This window comes from Camellia sinensis, chromosome 3 (assembly GCF_055761805.1).
Source record: "Camellia sinensis isolate YWXY chromosome 3, ASM5576180v1, whole genome shotgun sequence".
Classification (NCBI taxonomy): domain Eukaryota; kingdom Viridiplantae; phylum Streptophyta; class Magnoliopsida; order Ericales; family Theaceae; genus Camellia; species Camellia sinensis.
This window is the reverse complement of record NC_138963.1, coordinates 188,713,785-188,719,784: the sequence shown is the minus strand read 5'-3', so window position 1 is coordinate 188,719,784 and position 6,000 is coordinate 188,713,785.

The window sequence follows — 6,000 nt, the reverse complement described above, 5'->3', positions numbered from 1 at the left end:
ATCCGAGAGTACAGACGTTTGGTTGATGCTGCAGCTCATATGGAAATTATGATGTAGGAGGAAGATGAAGGGCGCAGAGGCTCCAAGAGGAGCCAAGATGGTCAGGGTGACGGCAGGAGACAGAAGGGTTCTAACCCTCAGTAGTCTTAGGGTGGTTTGGCTAGATCGACCTTTCCAGTGCCGAATGTGGGCTCTGGGAGAGGTAGTTAGGGAGGCTTGACTTGTTTTGCGTGTGGCCAGCTGGGTCACAAGTCTTTGGTTTGCCTGCAGAAGGGAGGGGGTCAGCGAGCTGTTTCTTCTTCAACTAGACCTCAGGGCCAGAGTCAGGGCAGGGGCCAGCCTTTGTCTTGCTATCAGTGTGGTCAGCCTGGGCACCTGAAGAGGTATTGCCCACAGTTGAGTGCCACTTCAAGAACCTCTGGTTCTAGGCAGACGCAGAGTTATCAGCCAGCTCAGTCTGTGCAGGCCTTGAGGGCCAATCCGGGAGCTTCATCATCCCAGTCAGTGCAGCAGTCTTTTGCTCCTAGAGGTGAGCACGTGGATCAAGGGCCTACAGGGCGCGTGTATGCTGTTACCGCGCAGGACCTAGTACCGGCTCTATCAGTAGTAAGAGGTACCTTTCTGTTTTGTAACTCGGTCGCTAGTGTATTGATTGATACGGGTGCATCTCATTCTTTTGTATCTGCTGCATTCGCATCTGTGTTGGAGTTGGAGTTGGCACAGTTAGCATCTTCTATTTGTGTTATATCACCTGTTGGGGGGTGAATTGATTTTGAAACACGGATGTAGAGGTTGTGATATAAAGGTCGCCGACCATAGGCTTCCTTTTCCTTTTGTTGTCATGCCCATGAAAGGTTTTGATGTTATTTTGGGTATGGATTGGCTATCATCATACCGGGCTGTTATCGATTGCTACCGCCAGAGGGTAACAGTATGTACCTTGAGCGGGGAGTGTTTCCATTTCTTGGGGGATCGGGTTGGTAGTGTGTTGCCACCGATGTATGATCCGCGATGACAGAATAAGCTTAGTGGTCTACTTGCTAGCTTTATGAGTGGTGAGCGTGATGAGACCCAGATTGTATTGCCGAGGGTAGTTTGTGAGTATTCGGATGTTTTTCCCAAGGATCTCGTTAGTTTGCCACCTCACCGAGAGATAGAGTTCTCTATTGATTTAGTGCCCGACACAGCGCTGATTTCTATGGCACTTTATCGTTTTGCCCCAGCCGAGTTGAGTGAGTTGAAGATTCAGCTCCAGGAATTGCTAGATAAGGGTTTTGTTCGCCCTAGTGTTTTGCCGTGGGGAGCATTAGCCCTCTTTGTTAAAAAGAAAGATGGTGCCTTGAGATTGTGTATCGACTACCGAAAGTTGAATCGGGCTACGGTTAAGAATAAGTACCCTATGCCCCGTATAGATGATTTGTTTGACCAGTTGAAGGGTTCCCGTTGTTTCTCTAAGATAGACTTGAGATCGGGTTACCACCAGTTGAGGGTCAGGGAGGAGGATATTCCTAAGACGGCATTCTGTACGCGGTATGGCCATTATGAGTTTCTGGTGATGCCATTCGGGCTTACCAATGCACCAGCAGTCTTTATGGACTTGATGAACCGGATCTTCCGGGAATTCTTAGATTGATTTGTGGTCGTTTTCGTGGACGACATTGTTATCTATTCGCCTTCTGAGGAGGAGCACGAGGAACACTTGAGAGTGGTGCTTGAATTGCTTAGAGCCCATAGGCTGTATGCCAAGTTTGGGTAGTGTGAGTTCTAGCTAGGAGATGTCAAATTCTTAGGCCATGTGGTATCCGGGGAAGGGGTGTCTGTTGATACATCCAAGGTAGAGGCAGTGCAAGATTGGGCACAACCTAAGAGTGTGTTTGAGATCCACAGTTTTATGGGATTAGCTAGGTATTACCGTCGGTTTGTGAAAGATTTCTCTAGGCTAGCTTCGCTGTTGACTAGATTGATGCAGAAAGGGGTCAAGTTTGTATGGAGTGAGACTTGCGAAAAGTCGTTCTAGGAGTTGAAAGTTAGATTGACCACAGCTCCGATTTTGATTATTCCAGAGAGAGGGTTGGGTTATGTAGTTTATTGTGATGCCTCACGAGAGGGTTTGGGTTGTGTGTTGATGCAAGAGGGGAAAGTGGTAGCTTATAGCTCATGTCAGTTGAAAATACACGAGAAAAGTTACCCTACACACGACTTAGAGTTAGCAGCAGTGATCTTTGCCTTGAAGATTTGGAGGCACTACCTTTATGGTGAGAGGTTCGAGGTGTTCTCGGACCACAAGAGTTTGAGATATCTGTTTACACAGAGAGACTTGAATCTGAGGCAGATGAGATGGATGGAGTTCATTGAGGACTATGATTTTGAGTTGCACTATCACCCGGGAAAGGCCAATGTTGTGGCCGATGCCCTTAGTAGGAAACCCATTAGTGATGTAGCTTGTATAGCCATCCGGGAATGGGAGATGTTGGGTGCACTTGGCGAGTTTGATTTGCTTCTGGGCGAATCTGTTGAGGCTGCGGCCTTGTTTTCTGTTGTTGCGCAGCCTACACTTGTGACCCGAGTGTTAGAGGCACAGAGAGGTGACCTTAAGGTAGAATCCCTCCGAGAGAAAATCTCTAGTGGGAAGGTTGAAAAGGGTTTGACGGTGTATCCCGACCAGAGTGTGAGATACCGAGACCGTTTGTTTGTGCCAGAGTCTTGCCGAGAGGAAGTACTCCGAGAGTTCCATCATTCACGCCTTGCGGTGCATCTGGGAGGCACTAAGATGTATCGGGATATGGGTCGCCAGTTTTGGTGGCGGGGTATGAAGAGAGATGTGGCTGTTTTCATATCAAAGTGTCTTACTTATCAGCAAGTGAAGGCCGAGCATCAGAGGCCAGCGGGTTTGTTGTAACCCTTGCCTATTGCCGAGTGAAAGTGGGAGCATGTCACCATGGATTTCGTTGTAGGCCTTCCAAGGACTCAGCGGGGTAATCATGCTATTTGGGTGGTTGTAGACCGGTTGACTAAGTCAACGCACTTCATTCCTATGCGCGTGAGAGATTCGGTAGATCATCTCGCCGATTTTTATATTCGGGACATAGTGAGATTGCACGGGGTCCTAGTGACGATCGTCTCAGATAGAGATCCTCGTTTTACTGCTAGGTTGTGGCAGAGTTTGCAGAGTGCCTTGGGCACTAAGTTGACCTTTAGTACGGCTTATCATCCTCAGACTGACGGGCAGTCCAAGCGTACTATTCAGATCCTTGAGGATATGCTTAGAGGTTGTGTCCTTGGCTTTAGTGGGACGTGGGAGAGGCACTTGCCCTTGGTGGAGTTTGCCTACAACAACAGTTTTCAGTCTAGCATCGGTATGGCACCGTTTGAGGCCTTATATGGCCGACCGTGTAGGTCTCCAGTGTGTTGGGCCGAGGTGGGTGATGCACCTTTGTTGGGTCCGGAGTTGGTTAGGGAGATGGCGGAAAAAGTTGAGCTTATCCGTAGGAGGCTTGTTACAGCCTAGAGTCGCCAAAAGAGTTATGCCGACCGTAGGAGGAGGCCTTTGGCGTTTGAGGTAGGTGATCATGTCTTCTTGAAAATAGTACCTAGGCGAGGTTTGATGAGGTTCGGGAAGAGTGGGAAGTTATCCCCTCGATTTATTGGTCCCTTTGAGATCCTTGAGAGGATTGGGGAGGTTGCTTATCATTTAGTTTTGCCACCGCAGTGTCCGGAGTGCATGACGTGTTTCATGTGAGTATGCTTCGGAAGTATGAGCCGGATCCGTCCCATGTGTTAGATTGGACCGACGTAGATGAGGATGCCTCATATAAAGAGAGACCGGTTTGGGTCTTGGATAGGCGGGATCAAGTCCTACGTGGCAAGACCATTCCTTTGGTAAAGGTTTTGTGGAAACATCATGAAGTGGAGGAAGCCACTTGGGAACGTGAGTTGGAAGTCTGTGAGAAATATCCGGACTTGTTTGTTGATGTGTAACCATGCATTGGTAATTTTGTAATATCTTTGAACTTTAAGAGCATTATATATGTCTTAAGTTGTAAAACATTGTGAATGTTTTGGTTAATGGAAATTTGTTATAACATTGCATATGTTCAATGTATTGTAGAAATGGAGATATATCATGAATGTTGAATATGATATAAAATTGTGAAACATGTATGTAGAAATTTTTGAATTTCGGAAAAGCATGTTGTTGATACATATTGAGATATGTGGTGAATTACCTCTTGAATAGAGATGGAAAGACCGGTAATGGGTCGAGTTGTTAAATTTCGCATTGTAATAATGTTGGGAATCGAGAAAATCTTGTTTTTAAAAAACCTGTATTTAATTTCGAGGACGAAATTCTTTAAGGGGGGAAGGTTATAGCGATCCCGGCTTTTCCTTTCTGTATCTGTTGTTTTCCGAACTTTGGTTCCGTGATATTGGTGGTTGTATACCTTGTTGTCATCCTTTAATTCCGCTTGATTGAGTTTTAGGATGTATTGGGCAGAGTTGTTACAGGTTGGTTAGACTTTGGTTTCAATTCCTTGTTGTCCAGTTTTTAGGAGGTCCGCTCGAGCGGGTCTTCTTGCGCTCGAGCGGAGATTGCACACTCCCAGTATTTTGGTGCTCTGCGAAACTTCTGCAAGCAAGTTTTTCACGCTCGAGCGGGTTTCTTTACGCTCGAGCGGTTGCGCTCGAGTGGGTAGTACATTTTTGGTGTAAGTTCTGGGAGGGAAAAATCTACGCTCAAGCGGACTGGTTTTTGCGCTCGAGCGGATGTACTTTATCCTTGTGTCTTGGCGCTTGAGCGGGCCTTCTTACGCTCGAGCGGACCTAGTTTTTTTGTTCTTGACGCTCCAGCGTTGTGTTTTTTGCTCGAACGGGAATGTCGTATAACAGAGGGCAGCTGGGCATTTTTGAATCATTTTTTCTACACACTCTCTCTCTCTTACTTTTCCAAAAACGTTTTTTTGAGAGCCTCTCTCTCTAGAAACTCCCTTCTCTCTAGGGTTTGATCTAGTTAGAGTGCTTCCCTCCCTTTTGGCCTTTGTAAAAGTTGTATTGATCGTCGAGGGCTTCGTTTTGATCCGTGGATCTTGGAGTTTGGAGCATTTTGGTTTTCTTCATTCTCTTCTCTTGGGCTCCGAATTTGAGATAGGGATTCCTACTCACTCTTATGGTCTTTGACATAGATTTTTGGTTGTTTTGATAAAGTGTTGAAGTTGGGTAATTTTGGGACTTAGGGTTTCAAAATGTTGAAAGAGGGTTTTGTTATTTTGATTCTAAATTGTGTATTGTGGGTTTCAAAATAATGATATCGTTGTTGGTTGTTGATATATAGACTATTGGGTCAATATTGGGAAATGGGGTAGAAAATCTTAATTGGTAGTATAAATTAATTGGTATGATTAATTTGGGAAAATTGTGGTTATATGGAATTGAGTTAGAAATAATGAAATTGGTTCATTATATAGTAGAATAGTGGAGTTGGATTTATTAATCGCTCACTTTTGAAAACATTGATATTTTGTCTGTTGGAGCTTTTATTATCTGTTTAGAAATAATTGCTTGGGCTACCAGTGAAGGGTAGTTTTGATTGTTGTAGACAATGCATGATGATTACGCAAATTAAAACTAATCAATTGGATATGTCATAAAGTATGACGGTTGATAGAATACATTAACGTTATGTATTGATTGATTGTGTATATGACCTATGTGTATATACGTTGTGTGCGTGGGAGGAGATAGGGGACGTACTCCACGGTTTAGGGGAAGATAGGGGATGGACCTCTAAACCGGATGTTGTTTGGGAGGAGATAGGGGATGGACTCCACTGATACAGCTCATATGCTTGTCAGTTAACGCGTTGATATAGCTTATATGCTTATCTGTGGAAGTGTTGATACAGCTCATATGCTTATCTTTGGAAGTGTTGATATAGCTAATATGCATATCTGTTGAAATGTGGATACAGCTTGTATGCTTATCTGTTGAGATGTTGATACAACT